The 24,502-nt window shown below is 44.3% G+C and overlaps 1 non-coding gene and 1 pseudogene across 1 annotated transcript; one reads left to right on the forward strand and one right to left on the reverse strand.

The window, feature by feature from the left end:
- LOC136135309 (small ribosomal subunit protein uS11-like) overlaps nucleotides 1–5,038 on the forward strand; it is a 29,273-nt pseudogene extending 24,235 nt beyond the window's left edge.
- Nucleotides 5,039–8,342: 3,304 nt separating this feature from the next.
- Nucleotides 8,343–8,449, reverse strand: LOC136135796 (U6 spliceosomal RNA). The gene has a single exon (XR_010656636.1). It is a non-coding gene; the product is annotated as a U6 spliceosomal RNA (small nuclear RNA).
- Nucleotides 8,450–24,502: the final 16,053 nt, after the last annotated feature.

The following is a 24,502-nucleotide window of genomic DNA, read 5'->3' on the forward strand; positions in this document are numbered from 1 at the left end:
AGAAAAGGACCTACAAAAACAAACCCATAACAATTAAGAAAATGGTAATAGGAACATGTATATTGATAATTACCTTAAATGTGAATGGATTAAATGCTCCAACCAAAAGACACAAGCTCCCTGATTGGATATAAAAACAAGACCCATATATATGCTGTCTACAAGAGGCCCACTTCAGACCTAGGGATACATACAGACTGAAAGTGAGGGGTTGGAAAAAGATATTCCATGCAAATGGAAAGCAAAAGAAAGCTGGAGTAGCAATACTCATATCAGATAAAATAGAATTTAAAATAAAGAATGTTACAAGAGACAAGGAACTACATAATGATCAATGGATCAATCCAAGAAGAAGGTATAACAATTATAAATTATGTGCACCCAACACAGGAGCACATCAATACATAAGGCAACTGCTAACAGTTATAAAAGAGGAAATCAACAGTAACACAATAATAGTGGGGGGCTTTAACACCTCACACCAATGGACAGATTATCTAGACAGAAAATTAATAAGGAAACACAAGCTTCAAATGACACAATAGACCAGATAGATTTAATTGATATTTATAGGACATTCCATACAAAAAACAGCAGATTACACTCCCTTCTCAAGTGCACATGGAACATTCTCCAGGATAGATCACATCTTGGGTCACAGATCAAGCCTCGGTAAATTTAAGAAAATTGAAATCATATCAAGCATGTTTTCCAACCACAACGCTATGAGATAAGAAATCAATTACAGGGAAAAAAATGTAAAAAACACAAGCACATGGAGGCTACACAATACATTACTAAATAACCAAGAGATCACTGAAGAAATCAAAGAGGAAATAAAAAAGTACCTAGACACATATTACAAAGAAAACATGACGATCCAAAACCTATGGGGTGCAGCAAAAGTAGTTCTAAGATGGAAGTTTATAGCAATACAAGCCTACCTCAAAAAACAAGAATCTCAAATAAACAATCTAACCTTACACCTAAAGCAATTAGAGGAAGAAGAACAAAAAAAACCCCAAAGTTAGCAGAAGGAAAGAAATCATAAAGATCAGATCAGAAATAAATGAAAAAGAAATGAAGGAAACAGTAACAAAGATCAATAAAACTAAAAGCTTGTTCTTTGAGAAGATAAACAAAATTGATAAACCATTAGCCAGACTCATCAAGAAAAAAAGGGAGAAGACTCAAATCAACAATATTAGAAATGAGAAAGGAGAAGTAACAACTGACACTGCAGAAATAAAAACGATCATGAGAGATTACTACAAGCAACTATATGCCAATAAAGTGGACAACCAGGAAGAAATGGACGAATTCTTAGAAAAGCACAATGCTCTGAGACTGAACCAGGAAGAAATAGAAAATATGAACAGACTGATCACAAGTAATGAAATTGAAACTGTGATTAAAAATCTTCCAACAAACAAAAGTCCAGGACCAGATGGCTTCACAGGTGAATTCTATCAAACATTTAGAGAAGAGCTAATACCCATCCTTCTCAAACTCTTCCAAAAAATTGCAGAGGAAGGAACACTCCCAAACTCATTCTATGAGGCCACCATCACCCTGATACCAAAACCAAATATACTACAGAAGAAAAGAGAAAATTACAGATCAATATCACTGATGAATATAGATGCAAAAATCCTCAACAAAATACTAGCAACCAGAATCCAGCAACACATTAAAAGGATCATACACTACAATCAAGTGGGATCTATCCCAGGGATGCAAGGATTCTTCAATATACGCAAATCAATCCATGTGATACACCATATTAACAAACTGAAGAATAAAAACCATATGATCATCTCAATAGATGTAGAAAAAGCTTTTGACAAAATTCAATACCAATTTATGATAAAAACTCTCCAAAAAGTGGGCATAGAGGGAACCTACCTTAACATAATAGAGGCTGTATATGACAAACCCACAGCAAACATCATTCTCAATGGTGAAAAACTGAAAGCATTTCCTCTAAGATCAAGAACAAGGCAAGGATGTCCACTATCGCCACTATTATTCAACATAGTTTTGGAAGTCCTAGCCATGGCAATCAGAGAAGAAAAAGAAATAAAAGGAATACAAATTGGAAAAGAAGAAGTAAAACTGTCACGGTTTGCAGATGACATGATACTATACATAGAGAGTCCTAAAGATGCCACCAGAAAACTACTAGATCTAATCAATGAATTTGGTAAAGTTGCAGGATACAAAATTAATGCACAGATATCTCTTGCATTCCTATACACTAACAACAAAAGATCAGAAACAGTTATTATGGAAACAATCCCATTCACCATTGCAACAAAAAGAATAAAATATCTGGGAATAAACCTACCTAAGGAGATAAAAGACCTATACTCAGAAAACTATAAGACACTGATGAAAGAAATCAAAGATGACACAAACAAATGGAGAGATATACCATGTTCTTGGATTGGAAGAATCAATATTGTGAAAATGACTATACTACCCAAAGCAATCTACAGATTCAATGCAATCCCTATCAAATTACCAGTGGCATTTTTTACAGAACTAGAAAAAAAAGATCTTAAAATTTATATGGAGACACAGAAGACGCTGAAGAGCCAAAGCAGTCTTGAGGGAGAAAAACGGAGCTGGAGTAATCGACTCCCTGACTTCAGACTATACTACAAAGTTACAGTAATCAAGACAATATGGTACTGGCACAAAAACAGAAACATAGATCAATGGAACAGGAAAGAAAGACCAAAGATAAACCCACGCACCTATGGTCAACTAATCTATGACAAGGGAGGCAAGGATATACAATGGAGAAAAGACAGTCTCTTCAATAAGTGGTGCTGGGAAAACCGGACAGCTACATGTAGAAGAATGAAGTTAGAACACTCCCTAACACCATACACAAAAATAAACTCAAAATGGATTAGAGGCCTAAATGTAAGACTGGACACTATAAAACTTTTAGAGGAAAACATAGGAAAAACACTCTCTGACATAAATCACAGCAAGATTTTTTTTGATCCACCTCCTAGAGTAATGGAAATAAAAACAAAAATAAACAAATGGGACCTAATGAAACTTAAAAGCTTTTGCAAAGCAAAGGAAACTACAGACAAAACGAAAAGATACCCCTCAGAATGGGAGAAAATATTTGCAAATGAATCAATGGACAAAGGACTAATCTCCAAAATATATAAACAGCTCATGCAGCTCAATATCAAAAAAACAAACAACCCAGTCAAAAAATGGGCAGAAGACCTAAGTAGACATTTCTCCAAAGAAAACATACAGATGGGCAAGAAGCACATGAAAAGCTGCTCAACATCACTAATTATTAGAGAAATGCAAATCAAAACTACAATGAGGTATCAGCTCACAGCAGTTAGAATAGGCATCATCAGAAAATCTGCAAACAACAAATGCTGGAGAGGGTGTGGGGAAAAGGGTGCCCTCCTGCACTGTTGGTGGGAATGTAAATTGATACAGCCACTATGGAGAACAGTATGAGGTTCCTTAAAAAACTAAAAATAGAACTACCATATGACCCAGAAATCCCACTCCTGGGCATATACCCAGAGAAAACCATAATTTAAAAAGACACATGCACCACAATGTTCACTGCAAGACTATTTACAATAGCCAGGACATGGAAGCAACCTAAATGCCCATCGACAGATGAATGGATAAAGAAGATGTGGTACATATATACAATGGAATATTACTCAGCCATAAAAAGGAACGAATTTTGGTCATTTGTAGAAACGTGGATGGATCTATAGACTGTCATACAGAGTGAAGTAAATCAGAAAGAGAAAAACAAATATCGTGTATTAACGCATATACGTGGAACCTAGAAAAATGCCACAGATGAACCAGTTTGCAGGGCAGAAATAGAGACACAGTTGTAGAGAACAAACGTATGGACGGACACCAAGGGGGGAAAGTGGCAGGGGCGGGGAGGTGTGTGGGATGAATTGGGAGATTGGGATCGACATATATACACTAATACGTATAAAATAGATAACTAATAAGAAACTGCTGTATAAAAAATAAATAAAATAAAATTCAGAAAATAAAAAAGAAAGAAATGGAAACAAACCAACCCTGGAACTGAAGATTAACCGTACTTATACCAGTCAGGATGACACTGGTCAGACCACCGATGACCAATTTTAAGATGACTGTCAGAGCTGACTGTGCTGTTTCTGCATGTAGCCCTCTCCCTTCACCTATAAAAGCTCTTATCCCCAGATTGTCACAGGAGAGGAATGGGGAAGGAGCTGGCCTTTGGACAGGCGTCCACTGCCCCCACCCCCAGTTGCCGGCATCCAAAATAAAGCAGAGTTTCCTTTCCACCACCCTTGCCTTTTTATTGGCTTTTGGGCGACGAGTAGCCTGACCCCACTTTTGGTTACAATATTCAGCCAAACTTGGCTATCAAGCCTGAGGGCCCATAGATGTGCTTCTAGACCTGCCCAGGTGTTAAGTATGATTTTTTTTTAACGCTAAAGCAGACGAGCTTGAGCCGTCGCCCCGCCCTCTCCCTCTCTCTCTTTCTGGTGGTGGATTCTGGAGAAGATGCGCAGAAAGGGCACCTCGCAAGGGGAGAGAAAAGAAGGAAGAACAGATCATCAGCCTCGGCCCTCAGGTGGCTGAGGGAGAAAATGTATTTGGTGTGTGCCACCTTTTTGCATCTTTCAATGACACTTTTGTCCATGTCACCGACCTTTCTGGCAAGGAAACTATCTGCCATGTAACTGGTGGGATGAAGGTGAAGGCTGACTGAGATGAGTCATCTCCATATGCTGCCATGTTGGCTGCCCAGGATGTAGCCAAGAGGTGCAAGGAGCTAGGCATCACTGCCCTCCACATCAAACTCCGGGCCACAGGAGGAAATAGGACCAAGACTCCTGGACCGGGGGCCCAGTCAGCGCTCAGAGCCCTCGCCCGCTCAGGAACAAAGATTGGGCGGATTGAGGATGTCACCCCCATCCCCTCCGACAGCACCCGCAGGAAGGGGGGTCTCCGTGGTCGCTCTCTGTGAGAAGGACTCCTCAAATTATTGTTTTCTGTTAATAAATTGCCTTGATGTAAGCTCAAAATACGAAAATGCTAAAGCAAACGGAAGGCATATGTCCCGCTGTTTTGGAAGGAAGCAAGGTAGGCACAGAAAAGACAATGCCTGGCCCTCCGATCCTTGGAGACGTTTTATTTTTTTACTTTTTTGCGGTACGCGGGCCTCTCACTGCTGTGGCCTCTCCCGTTGCGGAGCACAGCCTCTGGACGCGCAGGCTCAACGGCCATGGCTCACGGGCCCAGCCGCTCCGCGGTATGTGGGATCTTCCCGGACCGGGGCACGAACCCACGTCCCCTGCATTGGCAGGCGGACTGTCAACTACTGCGCCACCAGGGAAGCCCGGAGACTTTATTTTAAAAGAAGAAGAAGGAAAGAAAAAAAAAAAGAAGAAGAAGAAGAAGGAGGAGGAGGAAGCTTTGTGATCTGAGCAAACGGCATGGGCGGCAGGAAGGAACAGACGGTCTCGTTACTTTTTGTTTGACTCACGTTTTCTTGCATGGGGGGGCGCGCGGGCAAGGGTGATAAGAGGGCTGGTGGCTCTCCTTTGTGGGAAGAACCACAGCTGTCACCGAGAGAGGCTTTTACGCACTCTGTGAACAATTGCCTTTGAATTCTAATTTTTATTTTCCAAATAAAAATAACTGCTCTTGAGATTAGTCAGAAGTCCCCAGACTGGGAGAGAGGAGGCTGCTAGCCACTGGTAATGCTGGAGTTTCACCAGAAAGCAAGACCGGGGAAGGGTGGAGGGTGAGTGAAAAGAGGTTGGGACTCCCAATGTCAAACCCTGACTCTCCCACTTACCAGCTGCTCTGGTTGCTATGACTGCAACACAAAGTACCCCCCAAACTTAGTGCCATAAAACAACCATTTATCTTGCTTACAGATGCCGTGGATCAGGAATTCAGGCCGAGCACATCAGTCAGGATGGTTCGTCTCTGCTCATCTTTATCTGGGGCCTCAGCTGGAAGATCCAAAGGTCAGAAGCTGGATCATCTGAAGGCTCCCTCCCTCACACATGGGGAGGTTCATGCTGCTTGTGGGCTGGGCCTCTCCAAGTGCTTGGCTTGGGCTTCCTCACAGCATGGCCGCTGGGTTCCAGGACCAAGCATCCTCAAAGAGAGAGACAGCTGGAAGTTGTATCACCATTCATGACCTAGTTTTGGGAGTTACCTAGAGTCACTTCCCCCATATACTATTCATTGAGGCAGTCACAAGGTCCTGGCCAAATTCAGATAGAGGAGTAATAGATTCTGCTTCTTGATGGGGAACACCACCATTCTGGAAAGGCACATGGGACTGGAAACATTTCTGTGACCCCTTTTGGCAATTACAATCGGCCTCACTAACTGCATGAGATACCAGGCAAGTTACTTCACCTCTCTGGGCTTCAGTTTCCTCATCAGGAAAATGGAGATAATAATAGTGTCTACAGTGTAAACACATGAAATAATGTCTATAAAGCACTCAGCACAGTGCCTGCTACATGGCAAGTGGTCAGTGAGAATTAGAAGGTATTGCTAAGAACGGTTATGATTGAACGTCGAGGCATCTTGGTATGTCTGAAATGGGGTGTTATGGGTTGAACTGTGTCCCCTCCAAAAGATATATGTTCAAGTGTTGACCCGTGATACCTGTGAACGTGACTTTATTTGGAAATTAGATTTTTGCAGATGTAATTAAGATGTAGATTAAGATGAGGTCATACTAGATTAGGGTGGGCCCTAAATCCAATCATGGGGATTCTTATTAAAAAAAAAAAAAAAGGCAGGACTTCCCTGGTAGCGTAGTTGCTAAGAATCCACCTGCCAATGCCTGCATTGTACATGGTACAGTCCCTGATCCAGGAAGATCCCACATGCCACGGAGCCACTAAGCCCGTGTGCCATAACTACTGAGCCTGTGCTCTAGAGCCCGTGAGCCACAACTACTGAGCCCGCACCCTGCAACTACAGAAGCCTGCGTGCCTAGAGCCCGTGCTCCAGAACAAGAGAAGCCACCACAATAAGAAGCCCGCGCACCGCAACGAAGAATAGCCCCCGCTCGCCGCAACTAGAGAAAGCCCGTGCGCAACAACGAAGACCCAACGCAGCCAAAAATAAATAAATTAATTAATTAAATAAAACGAAAAAGGTACAGACACACCCAGGGAGAAGGCCATGTGATAACAGGCAGGAATTCGAGTGAAGTATCTGCAAGCCGAAGGACTCCAAGGATCGCTGGCCACCCCCAGAAGCCAGGAAGCGATAAAGAAGGATCCTTCCCAAGAGCCTTCAGAGGCAGCATGGCCCTGTGGATGCCTTGATTTCAGACTTCAGTCCCCAGAACCATGAGAGAATAAACTTCTATTGTTTTAAGCCTCTCAGTATGTGGTACTTTATTATGGCAGCCCGAGGAAATTGATACATGGGAAGGAAGCCAGGAGGACATGAGTTCTAATCCCAGAGCTGCCTCTGATTAGCAAGTGTTGGCTTCTTCCCTTCCACTCCCTGAGTCTGTTTCGTCATCTGTAAAATGAGGGGGCTGGATTTGCTGGTTTCTAACCTCCTTTCTCTCTGGTGATGCTTTGATACATACACATAACAAAACATCAAAATCCATTGTCTTCTGAATGTTCTGGGACTGTGATGCTGATATAAACATATATATGATACTTAATTATGAAACTGATCTTTTTGCCTTTGGACCCTGAAGGTGGTTCCCAAACCTTCTTTATGCAGCTTTCTCCCAACTAACGGTGTTTTCTTTAAAAAATTTTTTTTAGGGCTTCCCTGGTGGCGCAGTGGTTGAGAGTCCGCCTGCTGATGCAGGGGACACGGGTTCGTGCCGCGGTCCGGGAGGATCCCACATGCCACGGAGCGGCTGGGCCCGTGAGCCATGGCCGCTGAGCCTGCGCGTCCGGAGCCTGTGCTCCGCAACGGGAGAGGCCACAGCAGTGAGAGGCCCACGTACCGCAAAAAAAATAGTAATAAATAAATAATAAAAAAAAATCTTTTAGAGTATAGTTGATTTACAATGTTGTGTTAGTTTCCGGTGTACAGCAAACTGACTCAGTTATACACATACATATATCCATTCTTTTTCAGATTCTTTTCTCATACAGGTTATTACAGAATATTGGGTAGAGTTCCCTGTGCTATACAGTAGGTCCTTGTTGGTTATCTATCTTCTACATAGTAGTGTGTTTATGTTTATCCCAAGCTCCTGATTTATCCCTCCCCCATATGTTTTCCCTTTGGTAACCATAAGTTTGTTTTCAATATCTGTAAGTCTGAAAAATATGGAACGTTTCATGAATTTGCGAGTTATCCTTGCTCAGGGGCCATGTTAATCTTCTCCATGTCATTCCAATTTTACTGTATGTGCTGCTGAAGCGAGCACCTAACTGTATTTTCTGGTTAAACATTATTTTCAAATTAATTTGACAAAGATAAAGTAGGGGTTATTGTTAAAACAAACAAAAATACCAAAGAGAATAAGTTAAAAAAAAGCAATCCCCTTGCAGTGACCAATCCCACCATAATGTGATAAGACCATTAACTGTTTGGTATATATTCTTCTTCTATACACGTTTGATAATTTGTACACAATATATGCTCTACAAAAATGAATGCATGGACAGAGTGTGTTTTCCAACAGTGAGTTCATGTGGTACGAACCCTTTTACTACCTGCCGTATTTAGTTAACATAGCTGGGAGATGAGATGAGGGCTGATGCCAGGACCACTGTCATGTGCAAATCCAGAGGGCATCTTCATAGAGGACAGTGCGAATGGGTTGGGGAGGAAGCATCACAAGGAATGCCCAGGCCGTGAAGCTTCAGCACTGTGGACAGGGGCACAGCTCGCCCCTCCACCCCTGGCAGTAAGCGCTTAGGTTTATGGTAGATGCAAAGATGACTAAGACATAGACATTGCCCTCAGGGTATTCACAGTCCTATGGGAGAGTCAGCTTTGCGGTTGAATAATAATTTAATACTGACATATCAAGATAAAACAGAAATAACAATTATCATTAACATTCACTGAGGACTTCCCTGGTGGCGCAGTGGTTAAGAATCTGCCTGCCAGTGCAGGGGACACGGGTTCGATCCCTGGTCCGGGAAGTTCCCACGTGCCGCGGAGCAACTAAGCCCAAGCGCCACAACTACGGAGCCTGAGCTCTAGAGCCCGTGAGCCACAACTAATAAGCCTGCGTGCCCGCACTCCACAGCAAGAGAAGCCACCGCAATGAGAAGTCCACGCACTGCAACAAAGAGTAGCCCCCGCTCGCAGCAACTAGAGGAAGCCCGCGCGCAGCAATGAAGACCCAAAACAGCCAAAATAAATAAAAATTTAAAATAAATTCACTGAGCGCCCTGTGCTAAACACTTTGCTTGCATTATCTGAGTTAATCCTCATCGCCACACTATGATGGAGATAATCATATGATCCTGTGTTACAGACGAAGATGCTGAAGCTCAGAAAGACGAACTGACAGGAGTGAAAGGTCATGACCTTACAAACGCACAGGGAAACCCTCTAGAAGTGGTGTTTGGGCGGCAAAAGCCTGTGGCTGGGTATGACTTTCAGCTAACTGGCCTTGGGGGGTAAAGCACATGCTAAGAGAGGGTGTGCCTTGCTGTTGGGCTGTTTATTTATTCACGTCACAATAGGGAGGTGCTGCTAAATCTCACTCACCTACTTACTGCACACGAGAACAGCAAACGTGTGTCTCCTGGCCTGCCAGATGTGGCTGTAATGTTCCAGAGGGCCACGGCCACGTCTTGTATTGCTTTTGTGTCTGTGGAAGTGTCTAGAGCAGGACCTGCACTTGTTCAGAGGTGCCCCTAGGGCTTGCTGCTTTACTTCCCAGACAGGACTTCTGCTGTCTTCCTCCCGCCCCCTGCTGTCTGCTTTCCGTACTACAGCCAGCATCCTCTAACAAATACGTATCTGACCCTCCTTGGATGCCCCTTTGAGGCAGCCCACCGCTCTTGGGGTGTGGTGAATGCTCCTCGACGCCCCACACCTGGCTTCCAGTCCCCTCTTTGTGCATGGACCCTGCTGACCACCCCAGCTCCCATTTTTGCTCTGATAACCTGCACTTTACAGCGTGGCCATGACAAGCAGCTGTAGGCACCCCCTTCCTCCTCGGGTCAGCCTGTCTCCTGAGAGGGAGGCATGCTCCACAGGAAGGAGGGCTGCTCTCTGCAGCTTCTGGCAGGCCTCCTGCTCATCACTGAGGATCTTTCGTCATCCTCACCATCCGCATCAATAGTGGTAGGACATTACTCTGCAGATGTCTTCCCAGAGCTACAAATCACTCCCCAGGAGGCTCTGAAACACAGCTTTGCTTACTTTGTTGAATCAGTTCCCTGGAGGGAACTGTGGCTCCAGTGTCCCATCCTTCCTTTCTTCTCCCCCTTGCAAAAATGTCTCCCAGCCTGTCTCTACAGAGAAAGCCAATCCTTGAAGACCTCAGGCTATCGTCTAGGGCCTGCAGCATGGCTGTGAAGAGCTGAGCCCAAGTCCAAGGTGGAGAGAACCACAGCAAATAGCAGACGTATCTCTACCTAAGCAAGAAAACAAGCAGAACACAATTGGAACTATATTCACCGTCTTAATCTGTCCGGGCTCTTGTAACAAAAATACCATAGACTGGGGGGCTTAAACAACAATCATTTATTTCTCACAGTACTGGAGGCTGGAAGTCCAAGGTCAAGATGTTAGCAGATCTGCTATCTCGTGAGGCCCTGCTTCCTGGTTTGCAGATGGCTGTCTTCCCACTGTGTCCTCACATGGGCAGGAATAGTGAACACTCTGGGGTCTCTCTTTTTTTTTTTAATATTTACTTATTTTGTTGCGCTGGACCTTAGTTGCTGCAGGTGGGCTCCTTAGTTGCAGCTCACTCGTTCCTTAGTTGCAGCACACAGGCTCCTTAGTCGTGGCATGCAAACTCTTAGTTGAGGCATGCGTGTGGGATCTAGTTCCCTGACCAGGGATCAAACCCAGGCCCCCTGCATTGGGAGCACAGTGTCTTAACCACTGCACCAGCAGGGAAGTCCTCGGGCTTCTTTAATAAGGACACTAATCCTACTCGGTAAGGGCTCCACCCTCATGACCTAATCACCTCCCAAATGCCCCATCTCCAAATACCATCACATTGTGAGGGAGGATTTCAACATATTAATCTGAGAGGGTGGGGTGGTTGGACACAAACATTCAGTCCCTACCAGGCACCTTGGAGAATCTCTTGTCTCTTTGTGGAAGACAAAAGCCTGTTTCCTGTAGGGACTTGTTAAACTTTGTCATCAAAAAGCTATAGTTAGATGCTCCACATCATCAGACATCAGGGAACTGCAACCCCAAAGCACAGTGAGATGCCACTTCACACCCACTAGGATGGCTATAATAAAAAAATTTCAGGGAATTCCCTGGTGGTCCAGTGGTTAGGACTTGGGGTTTTTCACTGCCAAGGACGCAAGTTCAAGCCTGGTTGGGGAGCTAAGATCCCACTAGCCATGTGGCATGGCCAAAAAGAAAAAATAATTAATTAATCAATTGAAGAACAGAGGTTTTTTGTGTGTGTATCATTTCAACAAATACTTGGTTTTTTAAAAGTTATTGAGATATTTTATGCTCTTTTTTTTTTTTATATCAAGTCTTGAAATCCTATGAGCATTTTACACTGTCAGCACATCACAAGTCGGGGACCCCACATATTTCATTATTTATTTATTTGTTTGTTTTGATTTTTCTTTTTTTTTTTTTTTTTTGGCTGGACTGTTCAGCACATGGGATCTTAGGTCCCCAACCAGGGATCGAGCCCCACTCTCCCTGCAGTGGAAGCACGGAGTCTTAACCACTGGACCAACCAGGGAAGTCACACACACACACATTTTATTTTATTTATTTATTTTTTTGCGGTACGCGGGCCTCTCACTGTTGTGGCCTCTCCCGTTGCGGAGCACAGGCTCCGGACGCGCAGGCTCAGTGGCCATGGCTCACGGGCCCAGCCGCTCCGCGGCATGTGGGATCTTCCCAGACTGGGGCACGAACCTGTGTCCCCTGCATCGGCAGGCGGACTCTCAACCACTGCGCCACCAGGGAAGCCCCTCAAAGGAATTTTTAAATTTTATTTATTTTATTTTTGGCTGCGTTGGGTCTCTGTTGCTGCACGTGGGCTTTCTCTAGTTGCGGTGAGCGGGGGTTACTCTTTGTTGCGGTGCATGGGCTTCTCATTGCGGTGGCTTCTCTTGTTGCAGAGCATGGGCTCTAGACACGCGGGCTTCAGTAGTCGTGGCACATGGGCTCAATAGTTGTGGCTCGCAGGCTCAGTAGCTGTGGCACACGGGCTTAGTCGCTCCGCGGCACGTGGGATCTTCCTGGACCAGGGAGCGAAACCGTGTCCCCCGCATCGGCAGGCGGACCCTCAACCACCGCGCCACCAAGGAAGCCCCCACACACACATTTTAAAGCCCTATATTAACCACATGTGGCTGACCGCTCCCATATTAGTTCTCAACAGGAAGTTACCCCCCTCCCAGGGAAACATTTGGGAAATTTAAGGAGCTCTTCTTGTTTCCACAATTATTGGGGAGCTCCTGGAATTGAGTGGGCAACAGCCAGACATGCTAACTCTCCTGCAATGCACGGGACAGTGCTGTCAAATGAAGAATTGTCCCGTGTCCCCGCTGTGACTTTTGAATCTTCCACTGAACATTCACAAAGGTGGTAAAACAAACAAACAAACAAAAAACTTGTAGGCTCTGAACCTACCTCTCTGTTTTATGTATAATCACAAAGGGCCTTTTGTACTATTTTGTTATACCCTGAATATTCCAAGAAGTTAGCTACGCTGTAAATCCTAGGAAGATCATGATTTGCTTGGTTTGGCATTTTACCAAGAGTCATGTACCATCTGGGAAATTCACATCCTCAAATGTGATATCTGTGTGGCTACACAGCACAACCCTATCAATTTGCATTTTTAGCATCTGCCTGCGAAAGTCTCCCAGAGTACTTGTGCCTAAGCATTTACTTATAGAAATGGATGTTATTTTATTATAAATGACTTTCTTTGTATTTTTCCTTTTTTATATATATATATTTTTTCCTTTTTAAAATACAGTTGGAGAGGGGGGAACTTCCCTGGTGGGTCAGTGGTTAAGACTCTGAGCTTCCACTGCAAGTGGTACAGGTTCAAACCCTTGCTGGGGAACTAATATCCTGCATGCCACACAGTGGAGCCAAAAAAAAAAAAACAGGAAGAAGAATAAAATAAAATACAGTTGGGACATGGTATTCATTTTTGTAAATTATGTGCGGAAAGAGGCTACATTGTCCATGAATTTTCTTTCAGTAAACTGAGGTCATGAAATTTTTGTATTAAAAGGGAGCTTTGGGTGTAATGGTTTGTCTGCAGGACCCAGGCCCTGACCCAGCCCAGCTCTCATGTTGCTTTGAGGGACTGAACTGTCTTTTCACCACCTGGCGTTTCTAGGGCATCTCCTGATGACACACTTTGATTGTGTGTCCCAAACCCTAAAGGATCTGGGAAAAGTAGCCAGAACCAGGTCAAGAAGGGCCTTAACTGCCATCCTAAGGGCTTTGAACTTAATCCTAAAGGCAAAGGAAGCCAGCGAACGTTGGCTATTTGTTCTGTGTTTTATTGCAAAACTTCCACGCCCAAAGTAGCTCTTCAATTTTCCCCACATATTTAATAAAGCCTTCATGTTGAAATAATTTTAGAGTTCCAAGAATTTGCAGACGTGGTATAGAGAGCTCTCATCCACCTTTCACCCGGCTTCCCCTAGTGACAACATTTTACATAAACAAATGAGCCCATTATCAAAACCAGGAAATTAACATCGGTATAGTGCTATTCACTAAACTCCAAGCCCCATTCACTTTCACCAGTTTTTACAGGCACTGGGTGTGAGTGTGTGTGTGTGTGTAATACTATGAAATTTTATTACATGTGTCTAGATTCGTGTAACCACCACCACCACAGGATACAAAATGGTCCCAACACTACAGTGTGTTTAACAACTGTGTACTTTACTAATGTGAAGGTAATTTTGCATTATTTGGTAAATATTCACAGTGGATCATTGTATAGTTTATACAAACAAGGAAGGGGAAAAGATGACAGGACACTTCCCTTTTTATTTCCTTTTGACCATGAAATTGATCAATGTAGTTTTTAGGGTTAGAAGTATCGTTTCCACATTTTAAGTAGCTAACGTTCCATAACTGCTCAGTCATATAACGTTGTTTCATCAACGTTTTTTATCTTTGTCAAAGGACCTCAAACTAGAAACCAAAACACGTGGGATGGCATGACATATCCTCTTTGCTGTATCTTTTTTTAAAGGAATCTTAAGAATAATTTGTGAAATAATTTTAATAATGATTCAGTATCTAGACATTGAATCTCAATCTTGACTGCAAATTAGAAACACAAGACTAAAAATATTCTTACAGACACAGAGAACAGACTGGTGGTTGCCAAGGGGGATGGTGTTGGGGGAGGGATGGAGTGGGAGGTTGGGGTTAACAGATGGAAGCTTTTATATACAGAATGGATAAACAACAAGGTCCTGCTGTAGAGCACAGAGAAGTATATTCAACTTCCTATGATAAACCATAATGGAAAGAATATTTTTTAAAAAGAATATATATATATGTGTATATATATATATGTATAACTGAATCAATTTGCTGTATAGGGACTTCCCTGGTGGCGCAGAGGTTAAGAATCCGCCTTCCAACGCAGGGGACACGGGTTCGAGCCCTGGTCCGGGAAGATCCCACGTGCCGCAGAGTACCCAAGCCCGTGTGCCACAACTACTGAGCTTGTGCTCTAGAGCCCGTGAGCCACAACTAGTGAGCCCACGTGCCACAACTACTGAAACCCACTCGCCTAGAGCCCGTGCTCCACAACGAGAAAAGCCACCGCAATGAGAAGCCCGCGCACCACAACAAAGAGTAGCTCCTGGTCGCCGCAACTAGAGAAAGCCCGTGCTCAGCAACAAAGACCCAACGCAGCCAAATATAAATAAATAAATTTATATTTAAAAAAATTGCTGTATAGCAGTAATTAACACAACATTGTAAATCAACTATACTTCAATTAAAAAAGTAATTAAAAAAAAAAAAAGACGAGGGGGCTTCCCTGGTGGCGCAGTGGTTGAGAGTATGCCTGCCATTGCAGGGAGCACGGGTTCGTGCCCCGGTCCGGGAAGATCCCACATGCCGCGAAGCGGCTGGGCCCGTGAGCCATGGCCGCTGAGCCTGCGCGTCCAGAGCCTGTGCTCCGCAACGGGAGAGGCCACAACAGTGAGAGGCCCGCGTACCGCAAAAAAAAAAAAAAAAGACGAGGGGAATTCCCTGGTGGTCCAGTGGTTAGGACTCTGCGCTTTCACCACCGAGGGCCTGGGTTCAGTTCCTGGTCGGGAAGCTAATTTCCACAAGCCGTGGGGTGTGGCCAAAAAATATATAAAAAAATAAAAGATCCCTACATCCAGGCTCTAATTTAGACCAATCAAATCAGAATCTATAAGGATAGGGTACAGGCATCAGTAATTTTCTAAAACTTTTAATTCTGAGATTATTTTAGATTTATAGAAAAGTTGTAAAAATAGCCCAAAGAGTTCCTATATACCCCCTTATAACCATAGGGCAATAGGGTTATTTGTTATGTAGCCATAAACAATTAATATAGGTGTCTACCTCACAGTTTTGTAAAGATTAAATTTAATAATGTATGTAAGGGCTTATATAGTATCTTATATAAGTGCTTGTTAATGTGTGTAAAAAAAATGATACACACACATGCACAGAGATTACAGACTGATAGAGATCCCTGGGACAGCAGCAGAGGGATAGGGGTCATCAGAATGTCTTGAGGAGAGAAAAGTACAGTGGCTGTTGCTCAACGACTAGAGAGATTGCTCAGGAAACTTAAGGAAAGAGGATTGCAAAGTGGTGGCCTGAAATCAGGATTTAGCCTAGGAAAGTGGGCTGGAAAAAAATGCTCTATAAAAAAAAAATCAAGTTACTATATAAAACTCAAAAAATTGTTTTAACATCAAATTCCACATTTCTCTTGAAAATTCCTAAGCTATGGCAACACTGTGCTTACACTTACCCCGGCAACAAGCAACTGGAATTCAGCAGTAGCTGCCCCTTTAAAAAGGGAAGGGTTGGGATTCCAGTTTGCCACAGTCTCTACTCCTCCCTATTGCCCTCCAGTGCTGAGGATGAAATCCAAACACACTTATCATTTGAGTTACTGTTTTTCTTCCAGCAGAGCCATATTTCTCAGTACCCACTTCTCTATCAAAAATGGGAAAGTTAGAGAGAAGACTTTTTGGCATTTGAAAAATAAACCTAAGTACTGTATCATGCAAAGAAAGATTACTCAACTCTCCCTGGCATTTAGTTACATGAACTTACCCTTTTGAACTTTAGATTCTTGCTAGCACTTGTCAGAAGCTGACAAGCCGAGGAGGGAGGGGGTAGGGTGTGGTGGGCGGGGGATGGAGAACACAGGAGATTCTAGGACTCAGATTGCATCATTGCTATAATCGTAAATGTTAGGGAATGAAAGAGAGCTCTGGGAGGCTCTGAAAAACAGGAGATGGACAAACTGCTGTTTTCTTCAAATCCCCAAACAGCCAGCATTCTTGGCATGCACTGAATTGTATGAGACTAGAGAAGGAATTTCTCAGCAATATGCATTAAAATCTAACTGCAGATTTGATTCAGTGCATTTCCCCCTCACCAATAAGAAGTTGTTGTGTTAATACTCCTAAGAATTATTGGATTGAAGGGTATATTTTTAAAGATATGAGGAAAGAACGAATAAGAAGGATGAGGTTAATCATTTATCTGATCACCTAATGTGCCATGAGTTTTTACATACTCTGAGTTTTCTCCCCACGTCTTTCCCTTCCTTCTCCCCGAATTCACACTGAAGTCAGCCTAGTACTCGTTGCCTCAGGGGAGAGACGTAGCAGGGGATAAAGTATTGGGTGGGCCAAAAAGTGCCTTTGGTTTTTCTTGTTTTTTTTTTTTTGGCGGTACGCGGGCCTCTCACTGCTGTGGCCTCTCCCGTTGCGGAGCACAGGCTCCGGACGCACAGGCTCAGCGGCCATGGCTCACGGGCCCAGCCGCTCCGCGGCATGTGGGATCTTCCCGGACCGGGGCACGAACCCGTGTCCCCTGCATCGGCAGGCGGACTCTCAACCACTGCGTCACCAGGGAAGCCCCACAAACCACTTTTGACATGTTAGATCAGTCACGGCACCTTCTCCATACACTGCACAAATCTTTTTGTGCGTTTCAGTTGCATTTTTACCTTTCTTGAAATAATAAAGAACGATATGCTGAAAATGTTGCTTTTTTCTTCCATCTTCAATATTAAAATGGCTACACGAAAATTCACCAATTTTGACGTCTTTTTTTAAATGCACGCTGATATGACAGCTATCACATACAATCTAACAAAATTGTTTCAAATGAAATTAAAGACAACTAAGTGCTACTAGAGCCATCTTATGGAAAAAACTGAATGAACCTTTTGGCCCACCCAATCAAAGACTACCAGGGTCATATCAAATGGTATCAGGTGTCAAGTTCAAGAGTGTCTCATAGGCCAAAGAGGGGATAATTTGAGTGTTAATAAAGATAACTGAAATGGGTTGAAATATAATAAATATATTTAAATCCATACTCATAATCATACTTTTTTAAGAAAGTCTCGCCTTGGAGGATGCTAATGAACCAACTCATTACTTTGAAATCTGATAAACAAAGGGAAAGAAACGAGCATTTGTTCTGCCTTCCTTCTCCAAATGGTACCTCAGGATAACCAGAGAGTTGATTTAGGGAAGATTCCACCTAATACAGGAAGAAAGAATAGATAGAATCAGAACGTTGCCACTTTGCACCTTTTAATAAGTTAATTGTCAAGGCAATGAGCATTACTCGCCTCCAACATGACGAAAAGAGAGACAACCTGAGATTGTGTGCCTCCCAATACAAATACACACACCACCCTGATGAGGTAGTCTTGCCAAAAATGGAATCTGATACTAAAGGAATAAGAGGAGAATGGGTATTAGGGGACAGTTAGTGGTGTCTGCCAAAAACAACAGGAAGAACGTTGCAGGCAGAGGGAACTGGATGTGGATACAAAGGCTTTCAGAGCGAATGATACTTGAGCTGGGTATTAAAGACTGAGTAGGTGTGGACCTGTCAAAGAGGACAGCCTGGGTAGAAGCATGGAGCCCTGAAAGATGTCAGCCATGGGGGACATGAAGTCCAGGGTGGCTGGAGAATTAAGAGCAAGCGAAGTGTCAGGAAAGGAGGCAGCTGCCCCACCCTCCCTGTGTTACGTGGAATTAAAGATCAGGGGGGTTAGGAAACTTGGTCAGGGTCTGTGAAGTGACGACTCAAACCCAGGTTTACAGGATGCTTCCAGGCTTAAAGTTTCCATTTGCTCAGTAGGGTTTTTGTTTGTTTTCTTCTCTGCATTAAATCCTGAGCATGGAGTCCAGGCATCAGGGGTTTTTTTTGTTTTTTTTTAAAGCTTCCAGGTGATTCCAACATGCAGTCAGGATTGAGAACAATTGCGGGCGGGGGTGGGGGGCGGGTGATCCTCCTATATCCCAGCACACTTTCCGGTGACTCTGAATTCCTTATTCCTCCTGTCCAGGTGGATGGGATTTCATCATACCTACTTAATTGTGAGCATCAGAAGTTTCTCTAAGGGGACTTCCCTGGACTCTGCGATTCCACTGCAGGGGGCATGGGTTTGATCCCTGGTGGGGGGACTTAGATTCCTCATGCTGCGTGGCAGGGTCAAAAAAAAAAAAAAAAAAGAAGTTTCTGGAAAGTGGGGAGCGGTGGTGATGCGGAAGCCAAAGCAGATCAGTTCTGCTAGTTCCTCAGCAGTAGGAGGCCTGGGAGACTTATTCCCACATCTCAGCATCCCATATGCAAGAAAAGGAGCTGAGAGCATTCTCCCTCGTGTTGTTTGCTTTTTGTTGTCGTTGGTCTTTTGTTTTTTCCACCTCGACTCCCATCAGGTGAGAAAAAACAGTCCGGCTTCGCGGCGCAGGAGGGCAGGCAGCTGCTGCAGCTGCCTCCGCGCGCCCGAGCACCGCCCCCTCACCTCCTCCGCACCCCGCCCCCAGCCCACCATGTGCCCCTGGGAGGGGTGAGGGGAAGGGGCGAGAGGGAGAACCAACAAACTGGCTCCCAGCTGCCGTGCACGCATGCGTCAATTCCGCCTCCCAGGGATCGCAGGTGGCCCCAAGGGCTCTCCTCTTCTGGACTCACCCTTTCCTTTTAACATCCGAATAAGGATGTCCCCGTCTCAGGCAGTGTGGGGCTCCCATCTCAAATTTAAGGTTTGCCAAGCTGCAGCCTGCTTCTTCAGGAGCTGGGGGCTCCCGTGCCTGATGCCCCTTCTCACGTACCCAGGGACCCCGTCTCCCTCTTTTCCTTCCCACATCACCCCATAAACCCAAGTTGATGATGCGCAGCAGAATGTTACGCAGGCTTTGAGAGTGCTCTGAGGCAACAGCAACCCACGGGCCGGTAACTTCCTATTTAATGTGAGCAAGCACCCTTAAGCAGTGATGCCCTTCTGTGTTAGCTAGGAGCCTTTTGTTTTTTCTTTTGTTTTTGTTTTGTTTTTGGCTGCTCCGGGTCTTACCTGCGGCACGTGAGATCTTCATTGAAGCACGTGGGATCTTTTTAGTTGCGGCACGCGAACTTCTCGGTTGTGGCATGCATGCGGGATGTAGTTCCCCGACTAGGCATCAAACACGGGCCCCCTGCATTGGGAGCTCGGAGTCTCACCGACTGGACCACCTGGGAAGTCCTTAGGAGCCTTTTGGATACAAATGAGTGAAACTCGTCTGAAACGGGCTTAAGCTAATAGGGAAGCGATTGATTCACATCATTGGAAAGTCCAGGCGGAGATGTCAGGTTGGCTGGATCCAGCACCCATGTGAGGCTTGGTGCCTTTCCTCTCCCATCTCTTCCCTCTTCTCCTGTCTCATTTTGTGTTCCCTCTCATCTCTTTTCTAGCTACAGTTACCCTCGTCCTCCTCTCCATCTCTCTCACCATCCTCCCTCCCCCCCATCACCTCCTCTACCCACTAGAAACCAAGAGCACGCACACACACACGTACACACACACAGCACTTGTGACAACCCAAAATGTATCTAAACATTGCCAAAATGTGTGTATCACCCCTCTCCTGACTCATTTGAGAACCACTGGCCTAAAGGAAGAAACCTGTAGCTGTGAGATAATTACAGGCTGGAGCAGTGGGGAAAGGGAGTCGGTGGGTCCTGAATCTAGTTTTTTCTGAAGATAAGATTCCCATTGCCATGTCTTTAGGTGATTTGGGGAGAGCCTGCATGAAATCCCCTCTTCTCAGTCCCTGAAGCTTTCTGCGTCTATGTCATTGTTTGTTTATGTTTTAATGCTGTGAGAATAAAAGAGGTATTTATTTGAAAATGTAAAGCACGGAGCAGAACTGACAAGTTTATTTTAAGGTCAAGCAAACCAGTCATGAGAGCAGGGTTTGATTGCCACCTCTGCATCAAATTAGTGGCCTTTAAAGATGCATTAAATTGTCGCTTTGATCTAATAATTGCCTTTTGCTATGGTGATGCCTCCCAGCTGGAACCAAAAGCCACTGTTAACTCCTCCAACTTAAAGAAAAACGTGATTTTCTCAGAAATGAGGTTTAGGAGATGATGACTCACCCAGACTTGACCTTTTTCTTCCCAGATCTGGGCTGAGAATGACATCTGGCTTCCCTTCTGAACTCAGCTCCTTTTATCTGACAGCAAAAAGCTTATACTCTGTGTTTCCCTTTTCACCCCAGATTCCTGGAAACAGCTAAACTTCAGTACAGTACAATGACTATCAAGTTCATTGACTGCTTCCTCTCTGGTTCCTGATGCAATTAGCCTGTCTTCCTTTTAAGTGGTTAGAGGTGAGTCTTTCTTCTTTATTTTAACATTTTACTTGCTCTGGGTCATAATATTTCAGGAAGGAATCTCTGTAGATCCCATTGGGGAAATGAATAAGTAAATACATGAATTGTTGGATTTTAAGCTGAATCATATGAAATTCACGTTCTGTGGCTCAAAAATAGCTGAATATCAACAACTTCATATCCTACAATCTAGTATTTATGGGACCCTGGAAAAGCCACAGAAGGAACAATGCACCCAGATTTGGGACACAGATGGTCAGGAGTGTCATTAGGTTACAAATGGTCCCAAAGGGGCTTCCCTGCTGGCACAGTGGTTAAGAATCTGCCTGCCAATGCAGGGGACACGGGTTCGAGCCCTGGCCCAGGAAGATTCCACATGCCGTGGAGCAACTAAGCCCACGTGCCACAACTACTGAGCCCGTGTGCCACAACTACTAAGCCCACGTGCCACAACTACTGAGCCCGCGTGCCACAACTACTGAAGCCAGCGCTCCTAGAGCTCGTGCTCTGAAACGAGAAGCCACTGCAATGAGAAGCCCGCGCACCGCAACAAAGAGTAGCCCCCGCTCGCCGCAACCAGAGAAAGCTCGCGCACAGCAATGAAGACCCAACGCAGCCAAAAATAAAAATAAATTAATTTAAAAAAGAAAAAATAAATGGTCCCCAAACCCCAGCAACCCCTGGGAGGTCATGTGATGATATAGACCCACAGCTACCTATAGCAGCCAATGCAGGTATGTTTTACTTTCTTCCTTACAGCATGTAGTTATCAGTGGTTGCTTGGAGATTGGAAGTAACGGGGAGGGAGGAAAGAGTAGGAGGAACACAGAGTGATCCCAGGAAACTTTTGGGGGTGATGGGTATGTTCACTACCTTGATTGTGGTGATGGTTTTACAGGTATATATACATATATGTGTCAAAACTCAAAATCAAAATGTACACTTAAAATATGTGCCATTTATTGTATGTCAATCATCCTTCAAAAAGTTTATAACATTCTGCACTGTTTCAAAGACTGTGTATCATTTTTAAAGTATTGTGAAATGATTTTGTCACACCCATCAGGATGGCTGCCATCAAAAGAACAGAAAATAACTGCTGGCAGGGATGTGGGGAAGTTGGAACCCTTGTGCACTGCTGGTGGGAATGGAAAATAGTATAGCCACCATGGAAAATAGTATGGAGGTTCCTCAAAAAGTTAAAAATAGAATTACCATGAGATCCAGCAATCTCACTTCTGGGCATATATCCAAAAGAATTGAAAGCAGGATCTCGAAGGGATATTTGCACACTTATGTTCATTGCAATATTATTCACAGTAGCCAAGAAATGGAAGCAACACACATGTCCACTGACAAATGAGTGGATAAGGAAAATGTGGTACGTGCATACAGTGCAATATCATGCAGCCTTAAAGAAGAAGGAGATACTGGCACATGTTACAATATGGATGAACCTTGAAGACATTATATTAAGTTAAATAAGGAGTCACAAAAGGACAAGTACTGTGTTCAGTCATATGAAGTATCTAAAGTAGTCAAAATCCTAGAAATAGGAAACAGAAAGGTGGTTACCAAGAGCTTGAGGGAGGGGGATTAGCGTTTAATGGGTACAGAGTTTCAGTGTTGCAAGGTGAAAAAGTTGTAGAGACCTATTGTCCAACAATGTGAATACACCATTCAAGTGTATATTTAAAAATAGTTAATAAAGACTGAGATTCCAAAAAAAAAAAAAAAAAAAAAATAGTTAAGATGGGGCTTCCCTGGTGGTGCAATGGTTGAGAGTCCGCCTGCTGGCAGGGGACGCGGGTTTGTGCCCCGGCCCGGGAAGATCCCACATGCTGCGGAGTGGCTGGGCCCATAAGCCATGGCCGCTGGGCCTGCACGTCCGGAGACTGTGCTCCCCAACGGGAGAGGCCGCAACAGTGAGAGGCCCGCGTAACACACACACACACACAGACACAAAAAGTTAAAATGGTAAATTTAATATTGTGTGTTTTTACCACAATAAGAAAATGATTTTTTAATAACCTCAAACTGGAAACAACCCAAATGTTCATCGTCAGGAGAATGGATAAATAAATCGTGGCACACCCATACAAAGGAATACTACTCAGTAATAAAAATGAATGAACTGAGACATGCGACAACTTGGCTGAATCTCAAAATTATTATGCTGAATGGAAGCAGCCAGACCACCCAAAGATCGAGCACATGATTCCTCTTACAGAAAACTTTTTAAAAAATGCAGATGAATCTACAGTGACAGCAGATCAGTGTCACCCGGAGATGGGGGGGCAAAGCAGAAGAAGAGAAAGGGAGGGAGGGAGGGTTACAAAAGCCACCAGGAAACATTTGGGGGCGATGGAGAGGTTCACTGTCTTGATGGTCGTGATGGTGTTACAGGTGTATATGTACATCAAACTCATCAAAATGGACGCTTAAAATATGTGACATTTATTATATGTCAGTTATCCTTCAAAAAAGTTATAGTGAGACAACTACCACTTTTTCCATGCTCGTGAGGCACTGTTCTCATTGCTTTATACACACTCTCTTGATTACCTCCTACCGCAGCTCCACTTTACAGATAGAAAGACTGAGGCCCGGGAAACTGAAGGGACTGCCCACACCCACGCAGCTGATAATAGGTCTGTCTGGCTTCCAAGTTCATTCTCTTTCTACTCTCATCCCCAAACAGTGTCCCCGCCACACATATTACAGCTAATCTTCATTATCGCTCACCATGAGCTAAATACTTCTCACATATTAATTTAATCCTGAGCCTTAGAGAGTTTGGATTTGCCCAAGGACAGACAATGAGTAGAGTTGGGATTTGAACCCAGGGAATCTGAGGCCAGAATTACATGCCGAAGGCAGGTGCTCCCCACGGGACACCCTTACCAATTTCTCCTAGGAGCCCTTCTTGAATAAAATACTTGTCCACGAAACTTTGTCACGGCTTCTGCTTCTGGAGAATGGAACCTAAGACAGCATGAGGCTAAAAGGCTTTCTCCTGAGCATAAATATTCTAACCATCAAGAGGAGGGGGTATCCCTTTAGGGGTCAGAGTCACTGCTGTATCAACAGAAGCTAGAAACTGCATTGGGGGCCAGAGGATGCTCCAAGATGTGGAATCCTGGGGTGAGGCAGGAGGGGGAGTGCTGCAAAGCCACCACGGATCCTGAGAGGAGAGGCTTTGCCTAGTCCGTCTGATGCCATATTCTTGCCTAAGGGGGCCAGCTCTGACCCTGATCAATTTGTCAGTTTCAAGTTGCCCCCCCCCACCAACTCAGTGTGGCTCAGCCATGGGGCAGGGAGGGGGCATCCCAATAACAAAGGAAGAGAGACCCATTCAATCATTCACTGACATTCACCAGGCTTCCCACTCCCGGGCACTGGAGGGGGCCGATGGTGAACAAATG

This window comes from Phocoena phocoena, chromosome 15 (assembly GCF_963924675.1).
Source record: "Phocoena phocoena chromosome 15, mPhoPho1.1, whole genome shotgun sequence".
In the NCBI taxonomy this organism is placed as follows: Eukaryota; Metazoa; Chordata; class Mammalia; order Artiodactyla; family Phocoenidae; genus Phocoena; species Phocoena phocoena.